At 38.1% G+C, this 20374-nt stretch overlaps 1 protein-coding gene across 1 annotated transcript in view; it reads right to left on the bottom strand.

Moving 5' to 3' along the window:
• Positions 1 to 3633: 3633 nt before the first annotated feature.
• CA8 (carbonic anhydrase 8) overlaps positions 3634 to 20374 on the bottom strand; it is an 84842-nt gene continuing 68101 nt past the window's right edge. Inside the window, exon 9 of the mRNA XM_024127047.1 lies at positions 3634 to 4343. The gene's annotated coding sequence lies outside the window, so the exon portion shown is untranslated. The remainder of the gene's footprint in view (positions 4344 to 20374) is intronic.

The following is a 20374-nucleotide window of genomic DNA, read 5'->3' as shown; positions in this document are numbered from 1 at the left end:
GCTTCCCAGTGCAACTACCATACCTGATAGAATAAAAAGAAGAAGAAGAAATTTAAAGTGTCTGGAAATCTTCCCAAGGACATACAGCAAATGGAGAAAAAATGTATTCAAGAAAAATCTCCTAAATCTCAATAAGATTATTTAGAATTTGAGCCATAAACACACTCACTCCAGTTTAGCATGATTAACTATCCATTCTAAGTGGGTAAGGCCAGGAAGATGGGGCTCCCTCTTCCCTCAAATCCCAACCAAGGGATACATAAAAGGTTTACAGAGGCTAAATTTCAAGAGCTCATAAGCCCCCTTCTTCCACCCAGCCCCCACTCACAGAGCAGAGGTTCTACACCAGGTGCAGCAGGCTGAGAATATTGGGACATTGATCACCTTCACCCTGGCTTATTCATAGGGTGGAAGTTTCAGTCTGGGAGAGGCAAGCCACAAAAACCAGAGGCTTCTGCCCCTACCCAGAACCCTGTCTGCAAAGCAGGAGTGTCACTCCGCAAAGAGAAAACCACTGTCCCTACCCATAGCTCCTGAGCTGTGACTCAAAGATTTTGCCTAGGGCAAGAGGCAGTTGACAAGAACAAAGAACACCAACTGTAATCACGTTAACATAAATCTGAAGTAGATTCTAATAAATTAACATGTATCAATATATGGTAAGCCCTAGAGCAACCGCTAAGAAAATAAACTCCAAAGAAAGTTTTAAAAAATCATTAAAGCAATTGAAATAGTATACTGGAGAATAATAAAAGAAAGAAAAAAAGAAATAGTACACTGGAAAATAGTCACTTAATGCAAAAGAGAGCAATGAGGGACAGAGAAACGAACAAAAAAAGACACGAGACAGGTAGAAAACAAAAGATAGAATGGCAGACATAAACCTAAATATATCAACAATAACATTAAATATAAATGGGTTAAACAATCCAATCAAAAGGCAGAGATTGTCAGGCTAGATGGAAAAACAAGATCCAACTTTAAGCTGTCTACAGGAGACATACTTTAGATTTAAAGATCAAATAGGTTGAAAGTAAAATGATAGAAAAACACATATCATGCAAACAGCAGCCATAAGAAAGCTGGAGTGCTATACTAATGTCTTAGAAAGTCTATTATAAAACAAAAATGTTGCTGGAGATAAAGAGAGACATTTTATAATGATAAAAGGATAACTCCATCAGAAAGATATGAAAATGATAAATGTATATATACCTAACAACAGAGTCCCAAGGTACATGAAAAAAAAAAAACTGACAGAACTGAAGCAAGAAATAGGTAATTCAACAATAATCGCTGGAGACTTCAATATCCTGTTTTCAATGATAGATAGAAATATGCAGAAGATCAACTAGACCTAAAAGACATAGAACATAACACCAGCAACAGCAGCATACACATTCTTCTTAAATACACATGGAACATTCTCCAGAATAAACCATATCTAGGCCATAAAACATGCCTCAATAAGTTTAAAGGAATTCAAATCACACAAAGTGTGTTACAATGAAAATTATAACTCAATAACAGAAATTTGGGAATTCATAAATATGTAGAAATTAAGCAACACACTCCTAAAAAGACATTGGGTCAAAGAAGAAATCACAAGGCAAATTAGAAAATACTTTCAGATGAAAGAAAACAAAAACATAACAAACAAAACTTATAGGATGCAACTAAAGCAATGTTTAGAGGAAATTTTATAACTATAAATGCCTTTATTAAAAAGATCTCAAACCAATACCCTAAACTTCCACCTTAAGGTAATGGAAAAAGCACAAAATAAACCCAAAGCAAGTACAAGGAAGGAAATAATAAAGATTATATAAAAACACGGTAGAGAAAACCAACAGAATCAAATGTTGATTCTTTGAAAGGATCAAGGATCAACAAAATCAGCAAGTCTTTCAGCTAGACTGACCAACAAAATGACTCAAATTACCTTAACTAACAAACTTTCTGAGATCAATATTACATTACATACCATCAGCTACATTAATTACCTTGAATAAGTGGTGCTTATATATGTGTAAATCATATGAGAAGAAAACCCTCAGTTTGCCATTTTTTCAGATAAACAAAATCCACCCTAAATTAAATTTCAAGATCTGTGAAATTTGTCCCTTATCCCTAGTTAACTACCCCATACACACACTTCTGCTTTGGGAGGCTTCTTCCCCAATTTCCAGGTCCATCTCATACTTTTCTTTCCCATGCCACCATCAAAACTAGATAGATTTCTGGCCAGTCATTTACACTTTTGTTATTGACAAATTACTCTTTCAACTTCATTCCCACAAAAGCATCATTACAACCAGCATTCCTAATCTTGAGTCTGAGGTACCTAATGGTGGAATGAAGGGGTTTCCCACATTAAAGAATATAAGCTTCCACACAATCTCACCAATGAACACCACAAGCTGAACCAAGTAGTTCACTTCAGTCTTTTGAATCAGAAAATATCCAGTAAATAAATTTGATTCCTTCTATTAAAAAAGATATTTTGGAGGGGAAATATGGGCAACAAGATATTACCCTGAAAGTCATTTGAATTAGTTTTTGTTGTTATGCTTATTTTGTATTTTTCAGGGACAAGTGATTGGAGACTGCAGGAAGCATCAGAAGTTAAGTCCAAGAATGGTCCCCAGCTGCTCAGTACCAACCACATCAGGATCAGTGACACTGGGTGCCCAGGTACTGTTTAGCCCCAGGGCCTGAATGCAGGGTCTACCAGAGGAGTGCCAGCAGCCCTGTTGGCCTCTCACTCATGAGAGTTTTGATTTTGTCTTTTGATGTTAACTGCAAATGAGGCCACACCTGCAGCCAATGTCTGGCAAGTACATGGTATCAGTTTTAGTCTTTAAGGTATGTATTTAAATATGCCAAGTTTCTGTAGCCATGCTTTGCCATTTCTTCATTTTTGTATACAAGAAACTAAAGAAGGGAAAAACCCGGGACTGCCTTTGCCTCTCAGAGGCTCTGCCTGATGCCGCCCTCATGTGGTCCAGGGCTTTGTTAGATGCTGACCCTTCATCCGCCTCCGCTTCCTCTCTCTGGGGCAGCTCTGGTCCTTTCTCTCCCTGGCCAAGCCTCCACCGTGAACCTTCTTAGCTTCTGTTTTCAGGGATACTTGGTATGGTTTGTTTATTTGCATTTAATGCTTTTCATTATTACAACCTTTACCCAACACATCTAAAATCTCTCAACACATAATTATTCCATCTGTATTATTTTTGATTTCTAACTTAGATATTCTGCATCACAAAATCCCTCAAAACTGAGTGTATGTTATTGAAGTCATTAGTTTTACAACAATAATTATAACAACAACTAATAACATTTATTAAGTACTTGCTTTGTGCCAGGCACTCTACTGCTTTACATAAATTATCTCATTCTATCACATCTAACTGCATCTAAGCATATGCTTAAATTTGCCAGTAGCACTTAAAATTAATTAAAATAAGGATATGATTCATCTTCAAAACAAAGATCTCAATATGCCAAAGTGAAACCTATAAAATAAAATATTTTAAAGTCTTACAAAATGTACAACACTAAATTATTATAGGATACTATTAAATTTATGTTTCTATCATGGAAAATAAAGCTTTAAAATAAAGTATCCACTTTCTCTTTAGCCTATTTATTTCTTATACCTTTCTCAAATTCCTAGAAACCTCAGCTTCTAATATGCCAAATAAGCATGATTAGATTCATATATTCAATTAAATCCTTTAACTAAGAAAGTAATATATAAAGTGAGTATTATGCTCCTACATTAACTCCCAAATCGTGTTTTATAACAAATCACCCTGACATTAACCATGGTATGAGGGTTGCAAAGTAACATGAGATATGTTTTTTACTAATCCTTCACATTCCATTTTGGAGCTGTAAGCTGCTCTTGATCAAAACTCTCATTTTATTATCAAGAATTACATTATTTTCTGAATGAGTGAATTTTCTGTTGGAGACAGTAAATGAAGGACTGCGAACGCTGGAAATGTATTTTTCCTGTCTTAGTACTAACACATGATATATATTCATATTAATAATAACTCTGAAAACTAGTTTCATTTCTTCTACACATAAGCAATAAACAGTATGTGCAAAAATATGAATACTAGCAGCAGTGATGCGGATACATAATATGGGGTTTCTTTTGAATTTACAGCCATTTCTAATATTTCATTAGAGCACATGTACAGGCAACTGTCACAGATGTCCATCAAAGCTCGATTAGATGAAGACAAACAATGCAGGCTTTGAGGATAAACCGAAGCTGCAGCTCAAAGTTTCCGTTTCTCACCCATGAGCACTATAGGACCATTGTCTTCCTCCTTTAAGGCAAAAAGAAGGAATCGATTATGTTACTGACATTCCTCCAAAGCAGACTGGAAAGTCTTTCTACAGTCCAACGAGACAGCAAAAACGAGACGTTTCGTAAGAAAATGTGGAAATTTCAAAAATATCTTCACGCTCAAATTTGTCATCTCTGCAATTTTTCCACAGTCTACCATAATTTTATTTCTCTGGCAGAATCTATTAATGCAAAATTTCATAGAGACAAGTATTTTCAACCAAAATAAATAAACGAATGCTTGAACTGTTTTCTAAACAAAAAGTTTACACATCATGCATAATAATAAATAAAAATAAAGCTTTTAGTTATTGTCATTAATTTCCTGTGTAATAACTGCGGATGGTAACTGATTGAGCACAAAGACCACTGCTTCCTAGTCCCCAAATAATGTGACATTTCTATAAAATAAGTCAGAAAATAATAAATATAGAACAACACATGAAACGTACATTTTGAGAGAACTAATAGTCTTCCCATTTAGAAAACAACATCAGCTAAGATTTCAGTTCAATACATCTACTTGTGTTACCAGAGATGGGACTGGGGGAACACACTTTAATACAGTTGCTAAAAATAAACAAGTCCAATCTTTTGGACAACAAATATCTATTAAAATTTAGAGCGCATATATTTTTCACCCAGAATTCTACTTCTTGGAACTTATCTTAGAGATATAACCACCTAGTCATACAAAGATTTTATGTATAAGGATATTCACTGAAGCAAAAAAAACTAGAAAAAGCTAAAGAAGTTCCTTCCTTAATAAATTATGATACATAGCACAGGGAGATCAGCTCGGTGCTTTGTGACAACCTAGAGGGATGGGATAGGGAGGGTGGGAGGGAGACGCAAGAGGGAGGGGATGCAGGGATATATGTGTACATATAGGTGATTCTGTTGTACAGCAGAAATGAACACAACACTGTAAAGCGTTTATACGCCAATAAAGATGTGAAAAAAATAAAAAATAAATTATGATACAATGGAATACTTTAAAATTGTTCGTACATGGTATGTGGGTGGATATGCTTGTACATATGTACATATACATGTCCACACATGTATGCATATGTTCACATAAATACATATAATTTCTGGAACAATTTATTAGAAAACATTAATAATGCTGGGACATATATTTCCAAACTAAAATTTCAAATAAGATAGTGAGTCATGACCAAATCTTTAAGATTATGCCTCATAGAAGTGATTTCAAAGGTAAAGTAGGACATTGTTCGTGTATGCATTTGACAACTATAACCCAACACATTTATAAACCAAAGTGACTGACATAACCCTGACTGATGATCCAAATTGTAAAGCCTCAGCATTTTAGAGCTTTTTAAAAGGAGCCTAAAGGTCAGCATGGATGAATTTTTGGCAAAAGGAAAATAACTGGAGTCCCCCATTTCCTAAAATGTGTTCCACATAACTCTAGAAGTTGAGTGGAAAAAATGAATCTGTATTCAAAAAATACTGTGGAAACTCTGATTACACGGAGTAAAATATGATTCTTTCAAACAAAACCATGTCAGTCTCCAATATGCTAATGTGCACTGTAAATCTGCAAAAGAAAAATATTATATGCAGGATACTCCAAATGTATGGGACACTCACGTCTTGATTTAACAAACATCTTGAAGGGCCAATGCTCTGCAGAACACATTTGGGAAAGGTTGGTCTAGAGGCAGAGATTCCAAGTTTATGAAAGTAATTCAATTACGCTTTACCCAACTACTCTAAAAATTAAGCTACCATGGTCTAAAACATCAATTAGACAAAAGATAGGTAAGTAAATATGCACTCTAATGACACGAGGTCAGGTCTTACCCAAAGCATTTTAACATTGAACATACAACCAGAGTGCAACAGGTGCACAAGCTCTCAGGTGTCTTGTTCATTTTAAAGCTCTAATGGCTTGATTTACAGGATTCTCAATAAATGTAGAATGAATTCTAATTCATCTGAGCGTGGACTCCGCTGGTGAATTTAGGTGCTCACTCTGTTAAAATCTCCCTCACAGGAAAACTAAAGTTAATGCCCTATGCTTATTGAATTTTTCTCCTTTACATTGTTCAAACAAAGAAAATGTCACCTCCCAAAGCCAAGGCACTCTGAGGATGATCTATTAGCTCCCCCCCAGAGGTGGATGCTTGATCTCGTTCACTGCATGATACCAGATCAGCTGGAAAAATTACCAAAAAAATTTATGTCCCTGAGTTCAACTGATCACACTCTGGGGTGTGGATGTGGAATCGGAAAGACTCAAGTTCAAACCCCAGCTCTGCCACCAACTGGCTGGAAGATTTTAGGCAATCTATTTGCCCCTTCTGAGCCCCAGATAGCAATACCTACTTTGTAGGGTTTGTGTGAGAATGGAATACGACAACAGATATAATGTGACAACAGTGCCTCCTGGGCACATAACTGAGTGGTGACTATTTCGTTGATTTTACAGACATCTCACTAAATGAAAACTGAACTACAGTATGGCCTATTATTTTCTATAGCATGTGTTTGACATTTACTTTTCAGCATTTCAGAGAAATTTTTCATGGGATGGAATCATACTTGATCTCATCTGCACTGTGTTCCCAAGGCCCAGCACAACATCTCGCTCAAAGCAAACACTCCAAGAAAATGCACATATGTATGTCTGTGTACGTGCGTGTGTGCCCACGCACGTGTGCGTACATACATTAAAAAGTATAACAAAATGGCAGGAGCAATTGCTCCTGTCATTTATTTAACGTTTTTATTTAATGTTTTTACTTGTACAAAAAGTTACATTTTTAACATTTTTATTAACGTTTTTATTTGTATCAATATTAAACATGCACATAGTTGAAAAAGTAGTTCTAAAGGGTGTGTTACGAAAACTATCAGTTTCCCATCCCATATGCCACCACTTTGCTCCTCCTCAACCCTTTGAGCTGATTATTTTATTAATACTGTAGAGCTAATCGGTATGATTGCATTACTCCTTTTCAGTTTTCTGTTTTAGCATTGTCTGTCAACTTTCCCTATGGAGAATGTCATTTGACCCTCTTTCCTCCTATCAGCCCCTACCTCTCTACACACACACACACACACACACACACACACACACACACACACACTGTAAACCCTTCCCTTCACTCCACCCTCCCAATACAGTTATATAATAATTTGGGTTGGATCAATATTTGATTTCTATCATTGTGATGATGTATATATTATTCAGAACTGAACTACATGTATTAATATATCATTAATTTTCCTTTCTTGCACAACTTGTTTTCTCTGGAGTGAATCATTATCTTGAGTTTTTTCCACGTACACCCTCAATCCAAAACTACCTACAGTTGTCTGACTCTCCTCTCGAGACGTTAAGGCACATCATGCAGTCTATCAACTTTGTCTTCCTGGAGGAAGCTCTTCTAGAGCCTTCTCAACTGCTCACATCTGGACTCACACCCTCTATGCTGGCCACCTCACTTCACCATCATTCTGGGAATCTCCTTTGCCTTTCTCCTTTGTCGGCTCTCCTGTTTCCTGGATCCCACATCTGTTTTCTTGGTTTATGCCATTTTGGTGAAGCACACCTTCCAGTAGCTTCCTGGGAAATAAATTTTTAATGACCTTGATATCTGAACATGACTATTGAAAGTTTGGGTGAGGAATTGTAGGTGGGCTGCAACTTTCTCTCAGAATTCTGAAGGTCATTCTTCCCTGGCTTTTAGCTTCCAGTATTGCTGTTGAGAAGACTGATATTTTAACTCCAGGTTCTTTGAGTCTGACTTGTTTTTTCCTCCCTGTAACTTCTCCCTCCATGTTCAGAAATTTCACGATGATAGTGCCTTGGTGTGGGTGCATTTTGATCTACTGCCCTGGAAATTCAGTGGGTCTTTCCAATTTGTAAATTTATGTCCCTGAGTTCTGAAAACGTGTTTTGAATGATTTTGTTGCTGGTCCTCTCCTAAAATTTCTCTGCTCTCTCTCCAGATTTCCTATTATTTGGATAAAGAAATGACACTCGGAATACACAAAGGTAATCAGGCTGACTTTCTCCCCTTTGGGACCTCCTCCCAAATACCCATTTATCTATATATAAATAATAAGAAAGCTTAACTATAAAAGGAAATGTTCTGTTATCCAGTGATCATTGTTCATAATGAGACCTTGAAGTAAGGCCATAATCCTAAGAAGTCTTCTAAATCAAAAGCTATTTCAATATAATTATAACAGATGCCATCTTTCATGTGACTATTTCTGAACCTTAAGTGATCTTCTGTGAAGAGACCACCGGGGATGAGTGCAAATCAAATCACCATTGGAGAATTTCCTACAAAGCTATCAAAAATAAAAAAAGCACGTGTCCACGTGTCTTTCACAAAGGCTGCTGCAGGTCACAGGGCTGACCTCAGTTCCAGTGACTTTGGCTCAGCTAATTGATAACCCACTGCCACGTCCCTCTTTAAGTAAGATAATTCAGTGTAAAATCTCCAAAAGAAGAGTCTTTTAAGAAATAGCGAGATGCTAGACGTGAGAACTCTTTCCGAATGCTCTCGGGACAGTTTTTTCTCATGCTGCTTGGATTCGGAGTTAGCTGGGTTATCTGATTCGCTCCCAACACCAGGCTATAAGCTCCTCAGGAGAGTCTATGCTGGTAATGTGTATATTTGCACACAGTCCCTAGAATACTGCCATACACTGAACAGAAGGTTAAAAATAAATGTCCTTCCATTACAAGCAAGGGCAAGATAGGCACCTTCTTTTTCAACACACCCACTAATACCAGTATCAGGTCAGGAGGAAGGAAAATAAACAGAAAAAGGAGAAAGAGAAAGGAGAAGGTCAAGAGTGTCAAGGGCTTTTGAAGATTTAAAGGACATAGGGTGGGAAAGATAACACAGGATTTGGAAACAGAAATCCAGGCATATCCAAAATAAGAAAGGGAAACCAGATATCACTGTTAATTATTTAACATTATTCTGGGAGTTCTAGAGGGTGCAATAAAATAAGAACTAGTAAAATTAGAAAGGAGAAGATGAAATTGTCATTATTTACAGATGTGACCAGGGTCTATTTAGAAAATACAAACAATCAACTAAAATGTCATTGGAAACTATATGAAAGGTCAATAAGAAAGCCAAGGACAAACCCAAGCAATTATTTTTTCAGTGAATAAATATTAACCAATATAAAAATGTAGTGAAAAATGACACTAAATCAAAATTGATAACACAAAAACTACAATAATAATAGTAATAGCTCACATTTATTGAATGCTAGCCCCCTGCTAAGCACCATGCTATGCATTTTACCACATTTTGTTTAATCCTCACAACACCACTAGGAGGTATGACTCTTAGTATCCCTATTTCACAGATGAGGAAACTGAGGCTGAAAGAAAATCAATAATTTGCCCAAACCATGGAGCAGGAGGTGAAAGTGCTATATTCCCAATCAAGCCACACCCCAGGTTGACTCCAGAGTCCAAATGCACATCCTGTAGCAAATTCAGTCAGAGGAGAGAACTATACAACATCTAAAGAACATTAAAAAAAAGTTAATAAGCATAGACCTATGCATTGTTCCTTGATAGAAAGATTCAACATTGTAAAGATATCGATTCTCCTTAAATTACTCTATGTACTCAATGCAATCCAAATCAAAAATTCTAGCAAGATTCTTTTTCTTCCTTTTTCTCTTTCTTTCATTCTCTTTTTCTCACCCTCTCTTTTATTCTTTATTTCAATCCTTCTGGTAAAATGATCCTATCACTTATCTGGAAGAATTAAACACATGGAAATAAGAAAATTCTGCAGAAGAGATTAGTAAGGGATCTTGTCCTACCAAACACTGAAATATACACCAATGTCACAAACACAATGGTTGGTGCTCATGAACAGATAGATTAATGGAACAGAACAGGAAATTCAAGGATAAAACCAAGTATTCAAAGAAAGACTTAATATAATGTAACAGAATCATTTTTAATCAGATTGGCAAGGATAAGAAATTTGAAAATACTCAACGTCAGTGAAGGTGAAGAAAAATCTGTAGTTGGACACATGGTCAGTGGAAACTTAAAGGGATACAACTCTTAGAGCAATTTGCACATATACAGTATTACAATTAAAATGCTCTGACCCAGTAATCTCACTACTAAGAAGTTTTTAAGGAAATAAATGCATATGTTAACCACAGTACTGTTGATTATAGCAAAGTCTGAAAATGACCTAAAATGTACAATAATAGAGGAACACTCGATAAATTTTGGTACATAATTAAAGGCAACTTATGTACAATCATTAAAATGTACACGTTATCTATTGAATGACGTGAAAAGAGGTATCAAACAAGCAGATAGAAAAATATCCTGCATAATATAATCCCATGAAGAACATTATATGTCTAGATGTGCTTATGAGAGATATGCAAAAAGAAGGATCAAAAGAACAAAAATAATGATAAAGGTAACATTCATTAAATACTTAAACACTGTGGACCAAAAACATGGTAAGCACTTTAATTGCATTACTTCACTGTATCTTCACAACCACCCTATGAGGTAGGTACTACTATGGCCTTCTTTTAAGTGATGAAAAAAGAGACTTAGAGATACTAGGAACTTTGTCAAGGTCACACAACTAACTACCAATGGAGTCAGAATGGAACCTAAGCCATCCCCCACTGAGCTATGGGGGGACCTCCACGTTCACCCCCGTGTTCATGGTGACTGTCACTGAGAGGAGTGTCTGAGAGATCCTTGTTGCTTCATTTTGTTCTGTACTGTTTGAATTTTCTGCCATGAATATGTATCATATTCAGAGAAATCAAAGGGGTTACTCTTGTCACAGAAATTTCAATAGGTAAACGGAGATGAACACATTTCGAGAAAGTGAGGAGTAAAAAGGAGATGAGAAAGAGGTGGAAAGTATACAGAGTGATTGATTTTAAAAAGGGCAAAAACACCTTCAATCCATGGTGCAAGCATAGATTAGTGTTAACCCTTAGGGAGACTATTAGCAATGTGATACCAAAAATGAAAACACGGGTGTCCTTTTTCCCTAGAAATCTCATCCCCAGGAACTTATCTAAAGAGATAAGGAGGCAAAGATATACAAGGACTTCATAATTATCTGCCCTTTGTTATTTGAAAGGCGTAGTGAAAAGAGCTCAGGGTTTGCAGTGAAACCTACCTGGGTGTGAACCCTGGCTTTGCCCTGTACTGGCTGTGACCCTGAGCAAGTTGCTCAGCCCCTCTCAGCCTCAGGGTCTCCACCTCTAAAATGGAAATAAAAGCACATGCCTCACAAGATCGTTGTGAGGATTAAATGAGATAAAATATAGCAGAGGGTTGGAAACATTAAAAAGCAGCTGTTCTTTCCCCTTCATCACTCACTAGTATGTGTCACTTAGAATGAATGTGTAAACTTTAACTGAAACTCAAGGACACATCAGATGGTTTGGTATATTCTGTACAACTCTGTATCAAAGTATCATAAAACACTAAACTTAGCTTTTAAAGTTCTTCACAAGCAAACCTATGTTATACTATTCTGACACTTTCTCAATCTCAATTAGCACTACACTAATTAACAAAACTGTGTTATACACTACAGCGCGTCACATTTTTCTTCCTCCTTCCCTAATCCCTAGTGTGCTGTAAGGGTGATTGAATATCTAATTACTTCTTAATTGAATGCACATATTATACATTTTTCACTAGGTTCAAGCTTAATGCTTTCAGTCCAGAAATCAAAGTCAATGAAATTAAGTTGAAGTGGGATTTGGGCAACTATTATAATGAGAGGTTTGTATTATGTCTAATTATAAGTAAATGTGGATTTTAGCATTATTTCCTATGGAAATATTTCAGGTCCAGGAACGTGCCATAAGTGACTAATTTAGATGATTAATAACATTGTTATTCTTATTTACAATCTTTTATTTCTCATTATAGTGATTTAATTGCTGGGACCCACTAAATATAATCATTCTTGAAAGAAATGGTACCATTAGAGAACCACTGGTTGTACCCATACTAAAATCAGAATGAACACTCATATTTGTGAAAAATTATGTGAGTTTCTCTGCACTGTAAAGGTTATAGGAATTCTCACATGCTGCAAACACAAGAAAAACATAAATCTTGGAATACTTGGAATATAACTGGTTACATTCATCAAAAATATTAATTTATGGGGCTTCCCTGGTGGCGCAGTGGTTGCGCGTCCGCCTGCCGATGCAGGGGAACCGGGTTCGCGCCCCGGTCTGGGAGGATCCCACATACCGCGGAGCGGCTGGGCCCGTGAGCCACGGCCGCTGAGCCCGCGCGTCCGGAGCCTGTGCTCCGCAACGGGAGAGGCCACAGCAGAGGGAGGCCCGCATACCAAAAAAAAAAAAAAAAAAAAAAAAAAATTTAATTTATGGCAAACCATAAAAAATATTACTATCAAAATGGTGTTCCAATTCAGTTCATACTTTACCGGGAGAGTATTTCATGAGGTTCTTTTTTTCTTTTTTTTTCCCTTTTGCATTATGCAGAAGAACCTCTGAAGTAGGTATCTCATACAATGAAGGTTTGTTTGCTTGTTTGTTTCTAGATGTGGGGACCAATCATCTATAATAATTTAGCTGAAGACCTTTTCAGGCAGAAGACTAGATTAAATAACTTTTTGAGATCCAGTTTGACTCCATGCTTCTAAGATGTGTTTGAAAATATTTTCTGCAGACAAGCCCTGAAGACCTTTATGTATAAACTATAAGAATTCAGAAATTTTGCAGGCATTTAAAGAAGCACTGTGATAGAAAACAGACCCATCCAAAACCAATGTGGTTTTATTGTTTTAGCAATTAATTTACTTTGAGAATGGTGTTACATAGTGGCAAATTTCTTGATTGGAGAAACCTCCATATTATCCAACAAATATTTCAGATTCTGTCCAAGATATTGGGCATTGTCTAGACTATTTTAGCTTTGTATGCTACCAAAACAAGTTTTCACTGGCATGTTTGTTTAATTAAAACTGAAGTATCACACCAGTCAGAATGGCCATCATCAAAAAGTCTACAAATAACAAATGCTGGAGTGGGTATGGAGAAAAAGGAACCCTCCTACGCTGTTGGTGGGAATGTAAATCGGTACAGCCACTAGAGACAACAGTATGGAGGTTCCTTGAAAGAATAAAAATAGAGTTACCATACGATTCAGGGATCCCACTCCTGGGCATATATCCAGAGAAAAACTATGATTCGAAAAGATACATGCACCCCAATGTTCACTGCAGCACTCTTTACAATAGCCAAGACATGGAAGCAACCTAAATGTCCATCAACAGAGGAATGCATAAAGAAGATGTGGTCTATGTATATAATGGAATATTACTCAGCCATAAAAAAGAAGGAAATAATGCCATTTGCAGCAATATGGATGGACCTAGAGATTATCATACTAAGTAAAGTCAGAAAGAGAAAGACAAATATCATATGATATCACTTATATGTAGAATCTAAAAAAATGATACAAATGAACTTATTTACAAAACAGAAGTAGACCCACAGACATAGAAAACAAATTTATGGTTACCAAAAGGGAAAGGCGGGGGGGAATAAATTAGAAGTTTGGGATTAAGATATACACACTATTATATATAAAATACATAACCAACAGGACCTACTGTATGGCACAGGGAACTATACTCAAAGTTTTGTAATAACCTATAAGTGAAAAGGATCTGAAAAAGAACAGATATACGAATAACTGAATCACTTTGCTGTACACCTGAAACTAACACAACACTGTAAATCAACTATACTTCAATTTTTAAAAAATGAAGTAGTTGAAAGAATAAGGCAAATCTATTTGTACTAACATATAAATATCTCTAAGACCTATATAGTTAAATTGACAATTTTTTGGTATGGCTTTTTTTTTTTAATACTTTAAAATACATTGTTTCTCACCCTTGTGGGTGGCATGTCAGTATCTACTTTTCCCTTACCTGGTTTCTTCTTTAACAAACCCTTTTCCCTTCTTCAGGAGATGGCTTCCATCCCTAACGAAGGGCCTGGAGCAGGTAAGTTCCTCCACTCTCAGGCCATGATCCTTCCATCACCCTCATGCTATTTCATTTCTATGCTGAGATTTCAGATCTCCTAGGTTTTGCTATATGTAAGCTATTTGCTATGTTTTGTTATGTTTAGTAACTAATACAAAAGAAAATGAAAATATTAAAAAGAAGGTTGATGAGGGGACTTCAGTCCTTTCATCATGTTTCTGTATTTCCTCGATAACTGCTAACATCCGGCTACATATCAGTAGATGTGACGTAGGTCAATCTTCCAAAACCCATTCAAGACTCTGCAACTTCGCAAGTGACATTTAAGTCAGATGCCAATCACCCAACCTTCCACTGTGGATGGGAATAACAAACTACAATACCACCACCAGCCCCCAGTGACAGATGCTGCCAGTGAGTCCCGTCACCCTTTCGCACTGCACTCAGCCGTGGACGCGGAATCCTTCTCAACACTCTAGACAGCTCATATCAGTCAATCAGAGCTGACACGCAAGTTTGAGGGCTCTCTGTCACCCATGTCTTCTATTTTTGCACATCTTTCTTCAACAATCCTATGTAGAAGAGAGGGGGGAGTTCCTGCAACAGCCCAGGTGAGAGCTGCTGCTAACTTTATGGGTTGTGATGGTCACAGACATGGATTTGGGAGCTAATCCAAAGGCGGATCTGTGAACTGGACGATAAACTGGAAATGTGAGGTGCGGTGAGGTGAGAAGTGTCAAGTGTGACTTGAATGCCTAAGAAAACTGGAAGACAGCCAAGTCAGCGAAGGACGACCATATATTCAATCTTTCATGTATTGAGTGTGAGACGCCTTTGATGCATCCAAAAGAAAAGTGAGGCAAACGGCTGGGGCATCCAATTCTAGAACTTAACAGAGAGACCTGGGGTCGGCAGATAAATGAGAGGGTCATCTGTATTTGGTGGTAACAGATGCTGTGGGTGTAGATGATCCACCTACAAAGAGAGGAAGCGCCACAGGCTGAGCCATGGGGACTCGAACAGCAAGTGGCCTCCAGGAAGGTCCCTTTGTGTGCTGGGCTTTCACAGTTCCCTGGGTCTATGATGAACCCGCTTTCCTAAGTCTCTATGAACTTCATCAGGGAAAAGAGGAACTGGAAAGGACAGACAGTAAATGAGGAAGAAACTGAAATGAATGCTTCTTTGTGAACAATGTTTTCTTAATAAGTCTCAAACTGGAAAAATAAAATTTAAAAGTTGGTTTGAGGAAATTACCAAAAATGAGTATCCACGAGGAAAAAGACATAATACAACATGTTTACAGGAGATAACCTGGTCTCAGTGATTTTCTTATGGAAAATAAATGAAGTTTAAAATCATGAAATCTACTATATTTAGGGTATCGTAATATATTAATGTTCAACATAAAAGCTGACCCATGACTGCAAGATGTTCTTTCCTTCCTCCCAAACACAATTTTGTTTAAATTCATGGGTGGGAAGGGGAATAAATTATTCAGGAATTTTTACCCACAATAAATTAACCTAATACTGAAAAAAGAAAAAAAGGACAGATAATGGAAGCAGGGATTATTTTCCTTCTTTACTAATCTTGAAGAAATGTCTATACAGCTTTGATACTTTTCATTCTTGGGTTAAGAACAATTTTTGTATCACAAAATCAAAACATAATAGATGGGCTGACCACCCTTGGTATTTTGGCCTTTTCCTGAAATCATACTGAGATCCTTTAGGAAATCCATTCATTTTCGGGCAATTCTATAGGATACAGTAAATAGAAAATAGCTCTACCATCGAGCTTTCATTTCTCACCCTAATGCTGTGCATCATATTAAATTATTGGAGTGAAGCCAGTCCAAGTTCTACTGACTGAAAATACGGCTCTGAGCTTTCCATTTATCCTGAAAGGATAATAGCTTTTACCTACTTGGTCATTCAGAGTTGACATTATCCCTTTCCCACAAATCCCCTCCTTTTCCATAATGGCTCAGTCTTTTCTAACCTCCAACTCTGTTAGGTTATAAAAGAAAGCTGCCATGCAATTGATGCTAGCTATAGCATTTATTAAAGCTAAGAATACATCATGATTAATTGCAAAAGTATACATGGGGAAGAGTTCAGCACAGTCTGAATGTGACTTCAAAGACCCAAAACGGGTCTTTGCCCAAATATGAGGGTAAGTTTGACACAGGGATCAGAGATACTTGTTTAATAACCCTCTTTTTTCTTCTTCCTTTTTTCTGGTTTTTTTTTTTCCTCATCTATTTGGAGCACACATATTTTCCCCTTTTAAAGGGGGTAAGGGAGGTTACTTTATTTTCCTGGAGAAAACATTTTTTATTCATAACTATATTAATTCTATGGCTAAAATATATGTTGTTTAATCATACTGTTTTGTTCTAAAGCTAAATCAACTCAAGAAACATGGTTTTATGTAAATAACAGATCTCATAAATAGATAAATTGTTAATGTAATTGGAAATAATGTTGCCAAGAAATGTAGGATATTTATTTACCTGTTTACAGGGAGGTATTTAAAGAGCTCTGTGGCATTGGTTTTTACAGAAAATAATTATAATTAACTATAGTTACTGTAAACATGTGTGCAGTTTAACAATGGCTGAGTCACAGGCAAAGCAGGCAAATCTCTGAACAGTCAGAATAGCTTTCTAAAAACTGGTTAATACTTAATGAAACAAACAGGCAAGTAATCATTTCACTGGAAGGGTAGTACCGATATTATCATGCCAAGGGCAGCAAGGAAACTGGACATAAAGCTTTGGTCTTGTTTTGGTTTGTTATTAAGATTTGGTTCTCCTGCATCGTAAAGAAAGTTCAGTGGGTAGATTGGCTCCTAGAAATCTGAACTAGCCCTGCACCTGGGTGACTTACGTGCTAACTCTTTAAACAAGTACAAAACCACAGTTCATACTTCCTAAATGGTAATATAAAAAGTCACAGATAGGGCTTCCCTGGTGGCGCAGTGGTTGAGAGTCCGCCTGCCGATGCAGGGGACGCGGGTTCGTGCCCCGGTCCGGGAGGATCCCACATGCCGCGGAGCGGCTGGGCCCGTGAGCCACGACCGCTGAGCCTGCGCGTCCGGAACCTGCGCTCCGCAACGGGAGAGGCCACAGCAGTGAGAGGCCCGCGTACCGCAAAAAAAAAAAAAAAAAAAAGAAAAAAAAAGTCACAGATAATTCATGGGAGAGTAATAAGTCTTGGTTATCAAAACCCTCCAGATGTCTAGACATGTCATGCAAAAATAAATGTCATTTTAAGCCCAAAAACTAAAGTTATTTTAATAAAGCATAGCTAAAATAAATCTAAATTATTTTGAACATTTTTTAGAGAACTATCAGAAAAAAAGTGTTTTTTTTCCTTTTCAGTGCCAAGAGCTTAAATGAAACATTCATGCATTAAATTCAAAGTCTGACTGTCAAATCATTTCACTTTAATAAAAGTTTGAATTACCTGCCTTAGGGCATTATTAAATATCAAATAAAAAGCACACGTCCATAAGTCTGATTTCCCAATATAATTTTTATGTAGCAGTACGACTAGATTTGTATGACACATTTCAAGATAAAAGGATCAAAAATGTATTCATAAAAGGATACGGTCAGAAGTGAAGTCGCCTTTGAAAGAATTTCTGCACCATTCTTAGGAATTTGGGGGAAAATGACCTCCTTTAAGTAATCTCAGCCACCAAGACAAGAACATAAATCCATCCTCTTTCTTAAAATATCTAAACTGCAATTAATCGAAGACTGAAAATTACACACTGTCCTCCTATCATACCATGAATATGAAGTATCTGAAATATATGTAATCTTCTCATAAACATTTGAGAGAGAGAGAGAGAGTGTGTGTGTGTGTGTGCGTGCGTGTGTGTGTGTGTGTGTGTGTGTGTGTGTGCAAGAGAGAGATAAAGTAGTGATGGTTATTTAGATATTTAGAGACAGGCAATTCTGGTGTAGGACCAGATATGGATCAAAAATTCAAGCCAATAATCCCGTTTCATAAAAAGCGTCATTTTACCGACATTCACAGACAGCATACCAAACCTACACTGGGGAAATTCATAAATTCACGTTCACCAACCACACCGCCCCTCTCTGCCTGCGCCTCCAACCGGGTCGTGCCCGTAAGCCCTCCGGACCCTCACTCGGCACCCATCTCCCAGCTGGCTGGCAGCGCTCACCTCTTCTAGCTTCTACCCAACCCTCCTTAAACAGTAAAGCAAGTCATGAAACGCTGTCTATAAACCGCCAGCTCCTTCCTTCCTGTGATAGCACACCAAGTGTCCGTTCCCATAACAAAGGTCAGTCTCCACGTGTGCCGAGGGCCCCATCCCCTGGCAACTTTTCAGGGACTTCACTGCTAGGACTAGCCCCTCGAGAAACAGCACCTTCAGCCCCGCCCACCCACTGGCTCATTCCGCGCCCCCCCCATACAGAAAAGTTTTACTACTTCTTTTGTTTAAAAAAAAAAAAAAAAAGTCTCATTCCCACCACAAAAAAGGAAATGATAGATATGGGACACGACAGAGGTGTTAGCCAACGCTAAGGTGGGAATCATACTGTAATATAAAAATGCATCAAATCAAAACACACATCGTACACCTTAAATTTACACAATGGTATAGGTCAATTATATCTCAATTAAAAAAAAAAAGCCTCCTTCACTCCCCGCCCCCCCGCCCCATCGCCGCAGCCTTCGGTTCCCAGCTCCGCCTCCCCTCCCCACGCTTGCCTGAAGCTGCCACCACAAGGTATCTCCACCCCCTCCCGTCATGCCCAGCTTGTGCCCACTGCAACCGCCTCCCTCGTCCTCCTGCCACCCTGAGCGCCAGCGTGGCGACGCTCCCTGACCTCTGTCCTGCAGTGCTTACAACAAGGAGCTCCGCCAGGCAGGTTGCTTGGGTCCAGCCTCCAGCCCCGCTGCCCGATGGCTTTGAGCGGATGACCTAGCTTCTCTGTGCTTTGGTTAACTGGTCATAAAGCATCCCGTAAGATTTTATGAACATCCGAGGTCATCCCCAGGTAGCATGAGAGCATTATACGTACACACTTGTACGTATAAAATCTCTGAACATTATACCTACACACTTGTATGTATAAAATCTCTATGCCCACGACTCCCGCATTCTGTTCAAACCTCTTTCCTGATCTCCGCTCTCGAAATTCCAGCTTCCCTCACGCCAGGCCCACTGCTGTGACTGACAAGCCTCTCTCAGTCCCCTCCCGCTCTCCATCTCAGACACAGCCTCCTCCGGCTTCCCTCGTCAGTCAGTGGCGCTCTAGCCACACAGTTTCTAAAGCCCCAAACCCCAGGTGTTAACTTTGATATTTCCATCTCCCCCCAGCCTCGTCCAATTTATCCCTAGATATCACTTTCCAAGACCCTTTCACACATGTCAGCTTCTCTCCGTCTTTACTGCTCCTAGGCTGGTATCCAAGCCTACATGCCTTTCACCTTGGCTACCCAGTGGACCTCTCAAATATCCTTCCACCGCCACAGCCTGGCCCACAATAATCTGATCCATCCGTTCTCCAGCCACTGTGATCTCCTGAGAACGCTTAGATCTCAGCACACTGACGATGAAATAAAGATGTCTTAACACGGCTGCCGAGGCCCTCTAAGTCATGGGCCCGGCCTGACCTTCCCTTTTCATTTCCATACCCCAGACTCACAAGGCTTCTTTCAGGTGCACCAATGCATCAAACTCTTATCACCTCCACAGAGACTGGGCCCTCAGCGTCTCTGCAAAAGATATTCCCTCTATCTGAAATCTCCTTCACCCCATTTCGTGGATCTTTTCATTCATGGAATTTATTACAATTTGTAACTGTGTATTTCTTTTTAACGTCTTTATTGGAGCATAATTGCTTTACAGTGTTGTGTTAGTTTCTGCTGTATAACAAAGTGAATCAGCCATATGCATACGTATATCCCCATAT

This window comes from Physeter macrocephalus, chromosome 15 (genome assembly GCF_002837175.3).
Source record: "Physeter macrocephalus isolate SW-GA chromosome 15, ASM283717v5, whole genome shotgun sequence".
NCBI classification, from domain to species: Eukaryota; Metazoa; Chordata; class Mammalia; order Artiodactyla; family Physeteridae; genus Physeter; species Physeter macrocephalus.
The sequence above is the reverse complement of the archived record's forward strand: the minus strand, read 5'-3'. Positions and strand labels throughout refer to the sequence as shown.